Here is a 15594-nt window from a genome sequence, read left to right on the forward strand (position 1 = left end):
CCATCTCTGAGAAAATTGTGTGAGTTTAAATGACACACACACACATACACACACATACACACACACATACATACACACACACAGACATTTGCCGATCTCGACGAACTGAATCAAATGGTGTATGATACTCGGCCCTCCGGGCCTCCGTTAACAAGTCGATTTTTACAGTGATTGCATAGCCTTTCTTTATATGAGAAAGGCAAAACTCGATACCCGTTAAAGAAAATCATCATTACTGGAATTTTCGTTTCCACGAAACGTTTCGATAACCTTCCGTCACTTATGTTAGTGCACTGAGTGCACGCTGTTCTGAAAATCTAACGAAATCATCTTAAGGCACCAGCGAGTCTCAGTCCGAGCCATTTGGGCGATTTTCGGCGGGATAAATCTGTAATGAATTCTAAAAACTAACTTCTATTCAATAATTTTCAGTTCAGCCATTCGAGAAATTGTGCTCACCGCAAGTGAAAAATAAACTGCGTTGAGGAGCGACGGTCACTACCCCGTTTACTAAAGATATTAATAATTCTCAAATACTTTTTAATTTTTACCACCTTATTAGGGAAAGTTGTTTGATAAGCTTTTGTTATATTGTGTAGGAAAAACCGATTTAATCCACCTAGCAGTGAGATGAGACATTTCTTACACATATCACTATTGGATTAGTTTGCAGAACTCATGAGAAGTAGGCACCCAACTAGAGGTGGGATGAAAATAGTTTATAGTCTTGCACGAATAAAATCTCGAATAAACTGAATAAATTATAGAAAATCAACAAAACGAACGAAATGGAAAGTAAAGCAAAAAATGAAATAATAGGTTTTTAAATTCATAAAATGAGTAGAAAAATTAATGTAAATCAAAATTATAAAATACACGAATCAAATTAGATGGTTATTAAATAAAAATTAAGGTTATATTTAGAAATAGTTATAAGATTAATAGAATAAATTGACTCATACTTACAAATTGAACGAAATAAAAGGAATGATTGAACATGAAATGCATAAAATTAAAGATATGAATAAAATGAATCAAATCGAATGAATCGAATGAATCAAATGAATCGAATTAATCAAATGAATCAAATGAATCAAATGAATCAAATGAATCAAATGAATCAAATGAATCAAATGAATCAAATGAATCAAATGAATCAAATGAATCAAATGAATCAAATGAATCAAATGAATCAAATGAATCAAATGAATCAAATGAATCAAATGAATCAAATGAATCAAATGAATCAAATGAATCAAATGAATCAAATGAATCCAATGAATCAAATGAATCAAATGAATCAAATTGTTTTAATTCATCCAGTGAATACAATGAATCAAATGAATGAAATGGATGAAATGAATAAAATGAATGGATGAACAAAATGAATAAAGTAAAAAATAAATCAATGCATAAATAAACAAAGGAATCACATAAACAAAATGAGCTGAAGTGATAAAATGAATAAAAAGAAGAAAATGAGCAGAATATTGCATTGATTGAAATAAAAAATTAAACGATGGTAAAAGGTTATAAAATAATATTCTTTAAATTTAATTGTATCGAATAAACTATTTGGATGAAATGTTTAAAACTGAAAAGGTATTCAGATTATTAAAATGAAGAACCTGAATAAAATGAATAAACTGGAAAAAAAATTATAGAATGCATGCAACGAATGAAATAAGTTAAATGAATAATATGAGTAAAATGCACAAAAAACTAAACTGATCGGAGTGAATCCAAAGAATGAAACGAATAAAATAAGTAAAATGACTCAGATAAACAAAACGAATAAAAATATGCTGAATGAAATAAGTAATTAAAATGAAATGATCGTATATTTAAAGTTATAAAACATTTTTGAATAAAGAAAATGAATAAATCGGATTGTACGAATTTGAGAACCATTGCATCAGTAAGTTTTGAAAATCCCATCTTCTGAGAAAAGGCTAATAAATATACAATGGACTTTCTAGGGCTTCCGTTTTTTGGTTTTATTCTTTTTGTTTTCATGCTTCTTTACTTGACGGCGTCGTTTTAAGATTATCTGGTGTATCTACTTTATTGTTGGACCTTAATTAGTTATCAGGAACCTGGAACGTTCAATTTGCTTTGGAATTCGAAGTTTACTTTTTGGCCACATATTCCCGAAAAAAGATTTATGTGCAGAACAGAATTTACTGGTCCAGTATTTTAACGCGCAATTGAATATAGTAAAGTGAGACAAGGTCACATGTGCTTTCAAGCCCCTTGAACAGAGAACGACAAAGGGAGAATGCGATTCGTGAATGAGTCGCAGTCTTCGAAGGGTCCGCAGGTCGTCCTCTATCTGGTCGATCCACTGTGCGCCCTGTCTTCTTGTTCCTGTAGGGTCGCCCTCAAGAACCATCTTCACCGGGTCGTCGTCTGACATTCTCACGACGTGTACAGCCCACCGCAAACGTCCTATTTTTGCGGTATGCGCGATGGATGGTTCTTCTAACTCATGGTTCATTCGCCTGCGCCACGTTCCTCTTCCATCAGCATGCCACCATAGGTGGTACGCAACACCTTTCGTTCGAAAACTCCAAGGGCGCGTTGGTCCTCCACGAGCATAGTCCAGGTCTCGTGGCCGTAGAGGACCACCGATCTAATCAGCGTCTTGTAGATAATCAACCTCGTGCGGCGGCGAATTTTGTTCGTCCGGTGCGTCCTCTGGAGTCCAAAGTAGGCACGATTTCCCGCCAAGATCGGTCTCTGAATTTCTCTGCTGTTATCATTGTCTTCGGTTACTCTAATACATGAATTCGTCGACCATCTCGATTTCGTCACCGTCAATCCGAACTCGGGATGGGAGGCTCACATTGTCGTCTCTAGAACCTCTTCTTCTCATGTATTTTGTCTTCGAAACGTTGATGGCAAGTCCAATCCTGCTGGCTTCAGCTTTCAGTCTTTGAGCATATGTTTCATTCAAATTCAATAGAGATACGAATAGTTTAAATAGCGCACGTGGAATGTCTCTTTTTAAAATTTTCATCGTCAAACATCCATATTACCCAGTTAAGCCAAATATTTTTCTGATATAGCCATGAATTTCCTTAATTATAGTGTAGATACAGGCTTTGAATACAACTGAATGAAATTTGAGTTGATGTAGCAGCAGACAAAAAATAGTTTTGTTTTCTCAAATCTTCACAATTACATCGCACACATGAAATTGGCTTGGATATGAATAAATTTTTCAGATTGGCAGAAGATCTTAGCACACAACTTAGAAATGGATACAGAAATAGCTAGATAGATGCGATAGAAGGGAGACAGAGAGAGAGAGAGATTGATGGGGGGGGGGGGGGGGGCGTGTGAGGAATGGCAAATGATGGTTAAGGCAATGACCTTATATTTATAGGTATATTATGCGATATATTGATTCCTTACATTATTATCATAGATAATGTAAGTAGTAATTTTTGCGCCATAACCAGTATAACCTAAATCTTGCAAAAGAGCTAAATTTTCGCTAGAGTTTTGGGTTTCAAACATACAGTTGCTTTCGGTGACGCTACGAGTATAATTATATGAGAAATCTTTTATCTCACTACTAGGTGAATTACTTTTTTATCTGTGTATTGATATACCATCTAACATTTACCTCATGATTGAACGCAACGCCTAATCCAAGGGATAAATACTAGAACTCGCTGTTTCACTATCAACACATTTTTTTGTCTTTGAAGTGAACTTGTATATTGATTTTTGAGAAATAGTTCATTTATTATAGAGGTAATTCACAAAATGTTCTCAACATCGAATTCCCTGCATCACGTAGATGTGTTTTCATACCCCGATATTCAAAATCGGTTTAGTTTTGCCCCTAAAACACCAGTAAAGCAATACTCTGTATGAAACAATCTCATTTTTAGTTAGTGGAAATTGGTAAGCGAGGACTAAAAATACAAAATGTTTAATATCTCCGCCGCTCGTGCACGGATTTTGAAAATCTGTAGCTTGTTAGAAACGTATTTTTACAAGTTTTCTATTTATGTGCAGTTTGTGGGACAATATTATATTGTTCGGAAATTATTTGCGAAAAACCTGCTGTGTTTTGACAAAATCGTCCCTATCTCGGAAAGTAAACAACATATCGAAAATTAAAAATAATAGTGTCAAATGGCAACGTTAGGCCTTTCATTTGAAACTAGTTTCATTAAGATCGGTTCAGCCATTGCTGAGATAATTACATGACATTTTGTACATACATACATACACACATACACACATACACACACACATACAGACATTGTCTCAATTTGTCAAGCTGAGTCGATTGGTATATGAAACTCGGCCCTACAAGCCTCGGAAAAAGTTTTCAAAGTTTGAGCGAATCCTATACATTTCTTTGTAAGAAATGTAAAAAGATGAAAATTTTTGTATTTCATGAATCCGAAACATATAAGCCCGTATACTAATTAATGTAGGAAGCCCTTTTAACATAAAATATCGCACGAATCGGAATAGGTTCACCAAAATATTTGAAGAAGTTGATAAAATAACCCCTTGAAAACTACCAGAAAATTGGTGTAGTTCGATGCAATTGAAAGAAAATATCCTCAGAAAATGGTATATACTTATTAATGTGGGACACAGTGAATAATAAATACAGCAAAAACCCGTTTTTATCAGCCTCATGGTGTGTTTTATGCTGACATTGAGTAAATCCGGACATATTTCTTTCCTACTTATAATAAACTGAAGCTTGATCTAGTCTGATAGCTATTTCTGATTATAATATATATATATATATATATATATATATATATATATATATATATATATATATATATATATATATATATATATATATATATATATATATATATATATATATATATATATATATATATATATATATATATATATATATATATATATATATATATATATATATATATATATATATATATATATATATATATATATATATATATATATATATATATATATATATATATATATATATATATATATATATATATATATATATATATATATATATATATATATATATATATATATATATATATATATATATATATATATATATGGTGTTTTAGGGGCAAAACTAAACCGATTTTGAATATCGGGGTATGAAAACACATCTACGTGATGCAAGAAATTCGATGTTGAGAACATTTTGTGAATTACCTCTATAATAAATGAACTATTTCTCAAAAATCAATATACAAGTTCACTTCAAAGACAAAAAAATGTGTTGATAGTGAAACAGCGAGTTCTAGTATTTATCCCTTGGATTAGGCGTTGCGTTCAATCATGAGGTAAATGTTAGATGGTATATCAATACACAGATAAAAAAGTAATTCACCTAGTAGTGAGATAAAAGATTTCTCATATAATTATACTCGTAGCGTCACCGAAAGCAACTGTATGTTTGAAACCCAAAACTCTAGCGAAAATTTAGCTCTTTTGCAAGATTTAGGTTATACTGGTTATGGCGCAAAAATTACTACTTACATTATCTATGATAATAATGTAAGGAATCAATATATCGCATAATATACCTATAAATATAAGGTCATTGCCTTAACCATCATTTGCCATTCCTCACACGCCCCCCATCACTCTCTCTCTCTCTGTCTCCCTTCTATCGCATCTATCTAGCTATTTCTGTATCCATTTCTAAGTTGTGTGCTAAGATCTTCTGCCAATCTGAAAAATTTATTCATATCCAAGCCAATTTCATGTGTGCGATGTAATTGTGAAGATTTGAGAAAACAAAACTATTTTTTGTCTGCTGCTACATCAACTCAAATTTCATTCAGTTGTATTCAAAGCCTGTATCTACACTATAATTAAGGAAATTCATGGCTGTATCAGAAAAATATTTGGCTTAACTGGGTAATATGGATGTTTGACGATGAAAATTTTAAAAAGAGACATTCCACGTGCGCTATTTAAACTATTCGTATCTCTATTGAATTTTGAATGAAACATATGCTCAAAGACTGAAAGCTGAAGCCAGCAGGATTGGACTTGCCATCAACGTTTCGAAGACAAAATACATGAGAAGAAGAGGTTCTAGAGACGACAATGTGAGCCTCCCATCCCGAGTTCGGATTGACGGTGACGAAATCGAGATGGTCGACGAATTCATGTATTAGAGACAGACAATGATAACAGCAGAGAAATTCAGAGACGGATCTTGGCGGGAAATCGTGCCTACTTTGGACTCCAGAGGACGCACCGGACGAACAAAATTCGCCGCCGCACGAGGTTGATTATCTACAAGACGCTGATTAGATCGGTGGTCCTCTACGGCCACGAGACCTGGACTATGCTCGTGGAGGACCAACGCGCCCTTGGAGTTTTCGAACGAAAGGTGTTGCGTACCACCTATGGTGGCATGCAGATGGAAGAGGAACGTGGCGCAGGCGAATGAACCATGAGTTAGAAGAACCATCCATCGCGCATACCGCAAAAATAGGACGTTTGCGGTGGGCTGTACACGTCGTGAGAATGTCAGACGACGACCCGGTGAAGATGGTTCTTGAGGGCGACCCTACAGGAACAAGAAGACAGGGCGCACAGTGGATCGACCAGATAGAGGACGACCTGCGGACCCTTCGAAGACTGCGACTCATTCACGAATCGCATTCTCCCTCTGTCGTTCTCTGTTCAAGAGGCTTGAAAGCACATGTGACCTTGTCTCACTTTACTATATTCAATTGCGCGTTAAAATACTGGACCAGTAAATTCTGTTCTGCACATAAATCTTTTTTCGGGAATATGTGGCCAAAAAGTAAACTTCGAATTCCAAAGCAAATTGAACGTTCCAGGTTCCTGATAACTAATTAAGGTCCAACAATAAAGTAGATACACCAGATAATCTTAAAACGACGCCGTCAAGTAAAGAAGCATGAAAACAAAAAGAATAAAACCAAAAAAAAACGGAAGCCCTAGAAAGTCCATTGTATATTTATTAGCCTTTTCTCAGAAGATGGGATTTTCAAAACTTACTGATGCAATGGTTCTCAAATTCGTACAATCCGATTTATTCATTTTCTTTATTCAAAAATGTTTTATAACTTTAAATATAAGATCATTTCATTTTAATTACTTATTTCATTCAGCATATTTTTATTCGTTTTGTTTATCTGAGTCATTTTACTTATTTTATTCGTTTCATTCTTTGGATTCACTCTGATCAGTTTAGTTTTTTGTGCATTTTACTCATATTATTCATTTAACTTATTTCATTCGTTGCATGCATTCTATAAATTTTTTTCCAGTTTATTCATTTTATTCAGGTTCTTCATTTTAATAATCTGAATACCTTTTCAGTTTTAAACATTTCATCCAAATAGTTTATTTGATACAATTAAATTTAAAGAATATTATTTTATAACCTTTTACCATCGTTTAATTTTTTATTTCAATCAATGCAATATTCTGCTCATTTTCTTCTTTTTATTCATTTTATCACTTCAGCTCATTTTGTTTATGTGATTCCTTTGTTTATTTATGCATTTGATTTATTTTTTACTTTATTCATTTTGTTCATCCATTCATTTTATTCATTTCATCCATTTCATTCATTTGATTCATTGTATTCACTGGATGAATTAAAACAATTTGATTCATTTGATTCATTTGATTCATTTGATTCATTTGATTCATTTGATTCATTTGATTCATTTGATTCATTTGATTCATTTGATTCATTTGATTCATTTGATTCATTTGATTCATTTGATTCATTTGATTCATTTGATTCATTTGATTCATTTGATTCATTTGATTCATTTGATTCATTTGATTCATTTGATTCATTTGATTCATTTGATTCATTTGATTCATTTGATTCATTTGATTCATTTGATTCATTTGATTCATTTGATTCATTTGATTAATTCGATTCATTTGATTCATTCGATTCATTCGATTTGATTCATTTTATTCATATCTTTAATTTTATGCATTTCATGTTCAATCATTCCTTTTATTTCGTTCAATTTGTTAGTATGAGTCAATTTATTCTATTAATCTTATAACTATTTCTAAATATAATCTTAATTTTTATTTAATAACCATCTAATTTGATTCGTGTATTTTATAATTTTGATTTACATTAATTTTTCTACTCATTTTAAGAATTTAAAAACCTATTATTTCATTTTTTGCTTTACTTTCCATTTCGTTCGTTTTGTTGATTTTCTATAATTTATTCAGTTTATTCGAGATTTTATTCGTGCAAGACTATAAACTATTTTCATCCCACCTCTAGTTGGGTGCCTACTTCTCATGAGTTCTGCAAACTAATCCAATAGTGATATGTGTAAGAAATGTCTCATCTCACTGCTAGGTGGATTAAATCGGTTTTTCCTACACAATATTACAAAAGCTTATCAAACAACTTTCCCTAATAAGGTGGTAAAAATTAAAAAGTATTTGAGAATTATTAATATCTTTAGTAAACGGGGTAGTGACCGTCGCTCCTCAACGCAGTTTATTTTTCACTTGCGGTGAGCACAATTTCTCGAATGGCTGAACTGAAAATTATTGAATAGAAGTTAGTTTTTAGAATTCATTACAGATTTATCCCGCCGAAAATCGCCCAAATGGCTCGGACTGAGACTCGCTGGTGCCTTAAGATGATTTCGTTAGATTTTCAGAACAGCGTGCACTCAGTGCACAAGTGACGGAAGGTTATCGAAACGTTTCGTGGAAACGAAAATTCCAGTAATGATGATTTTCTTTAACGGGTGTCGAGTTTTGCCTTTCTCATATAAAGAAAGGCTATGCAATCACTGTAAAAATCGACTTGTTAACGGAGGCCCGGAGGGCCGAGTATCATACACCATTTGATTCAGTTCGTCGAGATCGGCAAATGTCTGTGTGTGTGTGTATGTATGTGTATGTGTGTATATGTGTGTATGTGTGTGTGTGTCATTTAAACTCACACAATTTTCTCAGAGATGGCTGAACCGATTTTCGCAAACTTAGTTTCATCTGAAAGGTATAACGCTCCCGTAAGCTGCTATTGAATTTTTAGTTGATCCGACTTCCGGTTCCGGAGTTACGGGTTGAAGAGTGCGGTCACACAGCAAATTCCCATATAAACTGGTACCACCATAATGTTCAAATGATGTAAAACATATTAAAATTGATGTAACATTACTCTAGTTTGCGGGTCTGGATCACTAATGATCAATCAAAGCAGTTTTGACCACATTGGCCACCTATGACGGTTCATGACGCCCTCGGGGAACCCGCCAAGTTCCTAAGCTAATATCACACCCATTCCACAACGAATTCTCTACCGATTTTTACGAACTTAATTTCAAATGAAAGATACAGTAATGCCATTGACTGCTGCTGAATTTCATTCGGTTCTGACTCTTGCTTCCGGAGTTACAGGGGTGTTAGTAAGGATACACTGGAATTTCCCATATAAATCGGTACAATCGTAATATCTCAGAGGCTAAAAACTATTGAAATGGTCACCAAATTACTTCTAATCGCAGATCTAGATCACTGATTGCCAATCAAATATTCTTTGAATATATTGTCCACTATCGACGATTCCGGAAGTCCGGAATTCCGGGCATATTCCACAATTAAAGTCACATCGGTTCATCGGTGATGACTGAACCGATTTTCTCAAACCAAGTCTCAAATGGAAGGCAAAATATGCAGTTGAGTATTGCGTAGCCGCCCCTTCCCCCCTCCCCGCCTTGCCCTTACACCTCCATCCTTCATCACTCCCCTCTTCTTGGATCACCCTCACGCCCAGATTTCCTTCATCCACCCCGTATACCGAAATAAGATGAAGGATTTCTGACGCATCCTCCACACCCACTCTACTAAACCCCCATTCCCTACACGTTCAAACGCATTCAACCAACCTTTGCAAATTATAATCACATGAAGATAACATTGAACTCATGCTTATTAAGCTAATTAAATATTATTCTTTTGCCTTTCTTATATAGAAAGGTTATGCAATTGCTCCAAAAACCGACTTTCTAACCGAGGCCCGGAGGGCCGAGTCTCATATAACATTCGACTCAGTTCGCCGAGATCGCAAAATATCTGTGTGTATGTATGTGTGTATGTATGTATGTGTGTATGTATGTATGTGTGTATGCATGTATGTGTGTATGTATGTGTGTGTATGTGCGGATTTGTTAACAAAATGTCCACATCAGTTACTCGGAGATGGCTGAACCGATTTTTACAAACTAAGATTCAAATGAAAGGTATAATATTCCCATAGGTTGCTATTGAATTTCATTTTCAACCGACATCTTGTTCCGAATTACGAGTTGAAGAGTATGGTTACAAAACAAAATTTGTTGATTTTTCCAAATCGGTTTCTCGGAATTTTCTGAACCGATTTTGACAAACTTAATTTTAAATGAAAGGTCCATCAGCTGCTGTTGAATTTTGTGTGGATCCGAGTTCTGGTTCCTGAATTACAGGGTGATACGTACGATCACGCAGCAAATCCCGATTCTAACGAATTCTGCGATGAATGTAAAAAGGTGATTTTTTTTCCAAAATGTAAACACAACTGTTGAATTTGTAGATCTAGGTCCCCAACAGTCATTCAAAGTCTCTTTGGCCACACTGGCCACCATCGACGGATCCGGAAGCATCCAAAGTCAGAATAACGGTTATATTGGTTTCTCGAAAATGGCTAGATTTGCTCAACTTAGTCTCAAATGAAAGGTGTTGCGTCCCCAGAAACTGATATTAAATTCCATCTCCATCCGACTTCCAGCACCGGAGTTACGGGTTGTGGAGGTCGATCACATAGAAAACTCCGATTCAAACCGATACCGCGATGAATGCAAAAAGGTGCTCTTATATATACTTACCAAGTGTAATAAGAATGAAAGACATTTCCATAAAGTTATATTGTACGAACCAGCTATTAAATCATAGTTTGGAGAAATGAGAAAGGCACAATTGCACCTCTAGGTGGATTAAAACAGGTTTTTATTTGTTCTTTGGCATTAGGATGAGCGATAATAATTCAAATCAAAGATATTACTGGGTAGTCACTTTTAGAAAAAGTCGATATTAAAGTAAAGTTTGAACTCGCACGCATGCACTTCAGAGGTAGCGTGATATCAAGAGCTACAATTTCAGTTTTTAGTTCTCTGGATGTGTTATCAAAACCGATTTAATGCACCTAGCAGTGAGATGGGACATTTCTTACACATATCACTATTGGATTAGTTTTCAGAACTCATGAGAAGTAGGCAACCAGCTAGAGGTGGGATGAAAACAGCTTCTAGTCTTGCACGAATAAAATCTCGAATAAACTAAAAAATTATAGAAAATCAACAAAACGAACGAAATAGAAAGTAAAGCAAAAAATGAAATAATAGGTTTTTAAATTCTTAAAATGAGTAGAAAAATTTATGTAAATCAAAATTATAAAATACACGAATCAAATTAGATGGTTATTAAATAAAAATTAAGATTATATTTAGAAATAGTTATAAGATTAATAGAATAAATTGACTCATACTAACAAATTGAATGAAATAAAAGGAATGACTGAGCATGAATTGCATAAAATTAAAGATATGAATCAAATGAATAAAATAAATCAAATGAATCAAATGAATCAAATGTATCAAATGAATGGATGAACAAAATAAATAAAGTAAAAAATAAATGAAATGCTTAAATGAAACAAAGGAATCAAATAAACAAAATGAGCTGAAGTGATAAAATGAATAAAAAGAAGAAAATGAGCTGAATATTGCATTGATTAAAATGAAAAATTAAACGATGGTAACAGGTTATAAAATAATATTCTTTAAATTTAATTGGATCAAATAAACTATTCGGATGAAACGACTAAAACTGAAAGAGTAGTCAGATTATTAAAATGAAGAAACTGAACAAAACGAATAAACTGGAAAAAATGAATAGAATGCATGTAATGAAAACAATGAATAAAATAAGTTAAATGAATAGACAGACCTGGTGATAGTGAATTTGAGGAGGTATTTGATTACGAGTCCGCTAACTATGAAAGCTTGAGGCAAAAAATTAATGCAATAAACTGGCAAATGATTTTAAGAAATGAAGAAAATGTTGAAGCTGCCGTAGACATCTTCTACAAAATATTATTTGAAGTCATTCATGAAGATATACCATTGAAAAGAAGAAGGCGTCACTATAACTCAAAACATCCCATCTGGTTTAATAGAGAAATCAAAAATTTAAAAAATCGCAATCAGAAAGCACACAAAATCTTCAAAAAATACAACAGCGAAGATAACTTAACAAACTATTTAAATCTATGCGATCAATTGAACCTTGCCATTGATATCGCGTTTGAAGAGTACAATGCAAGAACAGAACGCAATATAAAAACTTGCCCAAAAAACTTCTTTAATTACGTAAAACTAAAATAAAATCGGATTATTTCTCAACAGAAATGCATCTTGATGGAAAGGTAGGCGATTACTCAGAGGAAATCTGCAATCTTTTTGCAACTTTCTTCCAGGAAGTTTACACTACATTTTCAGAGAAGGATCGAGAGCGTGAATACTTTTCATTCCTCCCAGAACTTTCAAGAGATATTAACATTAAACAGATAAAAGTACATACAATCATGGATGCCTTAATTAACTTGGATAGCTCTAAAAGTCCTGGACCTGATGGCGTTCCACCGGTGTTTTTAAAAACTTTGTCAATAGAACTAACCGCTCCTTTATTTTGGCTTTTTAACATGTCTCTAGAATCAGGTTGTTTTCCTAAAACATGGAAAAGCTCTTTCCTAGTTCCAATTTTTAAAAATGGTAAAAAATCCGATGTGCGTAACTATCGTGGAATAGCTATCATCTCGTGCATTCCCAAGATTTTCGAGGCGATTGTTAATGAAAATTTATTCCACCAAATCAAGAACAGAATTACCCATGTGCAACATGGTTTTTTCAAAGGGCGTTCTACAAGTACAAATCTACTCGAATTCATTAACTACACATTAACAGCAATGGATAACGGAAACCACGTTGAAGCTCTTTATACAGATTTTAGCAAAGCATTTGATCGCATCGACATACCCATGCTACTTTTTAAATTAGAAAAAATGGGGTTTGAGCCAGGACTTCTTACATGGGTACAATCATATCTTACAAATCGTGAACAAGCTGTTAGATTTAAAGGGATAAAATCAATCCCAATTCAAGTTACATCAGGAGTCCCTCAAGGGTCTCATTTGGGCCCGCTATTCTTTATTTTATTTGTTAACGACATTTCCTTCATTCTAAAAAATGTAAAAGTTCTTATATATGCTGATGATATGAAACTATTTCTAGAAATAAGAAATGGTGAAGACTTTCAGACATTTCAAAACGAAGTAAATATATTTTATACATGGTGTAATAAAAGCCTGCTGAAACTGAATGTAAAAAAATGTAATTCCATAACATTGAGTAGAAAGAATAATATACAGAACAATAGAATCTTATTGGGAAATCAACAAGTAGAAAAGTGTGACAGAATAAGAGATCTAGGAGTTATTATAGATTCTAAAATAACATTCATAGATCATTATAACACAATAATTAACAAAGCAAACAGCACACTAGGTTTTATTAAACGCTTCTGCTATAATTTCCAAGATCCCTACACAATAAAAACATTATATGTAGCCTATGTGCGTTCAACACTAGAATATTGTAGTATAGTTTGGTCGCCTTTTTCAGCAACACATGCAAACCGGATAGAATCAGTACAAAAGCAGTTTTTGATGTTCGCTCTTCGTAAACTAGGTTGGACTGGACTACATTTGCCATCTTATGAAGCACGGTGCATGCTAATTGACATTCAAACCTTGAAAGATCGTCGTGAATTTTCTATGGTATCATTTGTAAACGACATTGTATCACACCGTATTGATTCAATCGAACTTTTATCGAAACTAAATTTTTATGCTCCTTCTCGACAACTACGTAACCGCAGCATCTTTTGTACAACTCGCCATCGCACCAATTATGCCAGGTTTGGCCCTTTAAACCAAATGATGAATATTTACAACAAACATTGCGAAAGCATTGACTTCACTATGTCGAAAACAAAACTTAAGCAGCAGTTTAAAGTAAACCAAAATTTTAACTAGTGTTAAGTTAGTTTAATAATTATTGTAAGAAACCGGTCTACATCTGATTGACGACTTGAAATAAATATATATATATATATATATATATATATATATATATATATATATATATATATATATATATATATATATATATATATATATATATATATATATATATATATATATATATATATATATATATATATATATATATATATATATATATATATATATATATATATATATATATATATATATATATATATATATATATATATATATATATTTGCATATTTGCATCTTTAAAGTAAGAAAAATATGCTAACGAAAGGGTTTATTTAAATTCAGCCTTGTTGGTCTGCTAGAGCCCATCAAACATATTTTCATATGAGACTGACAAAATCGGGGGCTAATCAAATGGGGTCTTCACTGTATTGTAATAAATATGCAGTATTCGAAGAAGTTTCTTGTGGACGAGTGTAGAACGACTTTGGTTCTACTTACTTATGGTCAGCGACGTAGCTAGAAATTCGGTTTGGTGGGAGTTTGGTGAAAATCGAACTTGATTTCTAAATGGCATAATTCCGAAACCGTCATATTTGAAGTTTTAAAATTATGGAGAATTAAAATTAATCAAAAATTAGTAACAGATTTCTTTTCTTTTAGCGAATTTGTTGAGACTATCATTTAAAACAACTTTATTTGCAGGAATGAATACTACGTGTAGGCAGTATATTTACGAAATGTTCCTTAATCTATTTTTTTATCTTAAACAACTTTTTATTGCGAGCTTCACAAACTCAAGCTTTGGATAAAATATAAAATATGTTTATAAATAGTAGAAGATCATAATCATATGTTGATACCCTGAACACACGGAGCCTTCATGTCTTCAACAAAGTGGTTTGTAATAGCACTCCCCAAAATTTTGCTGAATACATTAAGTCTCGAACTAGATTTGTTTGAAGAGTAAATTCTCCATAAATATTTCTTAGAGGATATAACGTCAAAGTTATTTTATCAGATGATGTGCTGTTTAACGTTTGTAAAATTCATCGAAGATACTAAACCTCCGGAATTGGCGGTGGGAAAATGATGTAATCTTGACCTTAAATTACTGTTTGCGAAAATTTATTTTACCTATTCATATAATTGGTAACACAACAAAAATTAAAAGCTCATCGAAATTGATCAGGACCTGCTAGAGTCCAACGGGAAACGCCATTTTTCATAAGTTTTACTCTACTTTCGGCAAGTGTTATCCTCGTTATTAATCATATTATGTTTGCGTCTGAACTCTACGCATTCCCAAAATAAAGACAAATATTGAATGCTGTGCAATTTTTCGGTGAGATGTTCTATGTTTCATGTTACTGTGTTTCCAACTTCGCTTCTTATTGAAAAAAGACCCCAATCCATATTACAGTACATCAATTCAAAAGTGAGCTCAATGCGATAGGAGGATCTGA

At 33.2% G+C, this 15594-nt stretch overlaps 1 protein-coding gene across 7 annotated transcripts in view; it reads right to left on the reverse strand.

Annotated features, from left to right (window-relative positions):
- Positions 1–15594, reverse strand: part of LOC131678443 (inactivation-no-after-potential D protein-like) — a 382649-nt gene that overhangs the window by 101017 nt on the left and 266038 nt on the right. The gene's annotated exons all lie outside the window — the stretch shown is intronic.

Source organism: Topomyia yanbarensis, chromosome 2 (genome assembly GCF_030247195.1).
Source record: "Topomyia yanbarensis strain Yona2022 chromosome 2, ASM3024719v1, whole genome shotgun sequence".
Taxonomy (NCBI): Eukaryota; Metazoa; Arthropoda; class Insecta; order Diptera; family Culicidae; genus Topomyia; species Topomyia yanbarensis.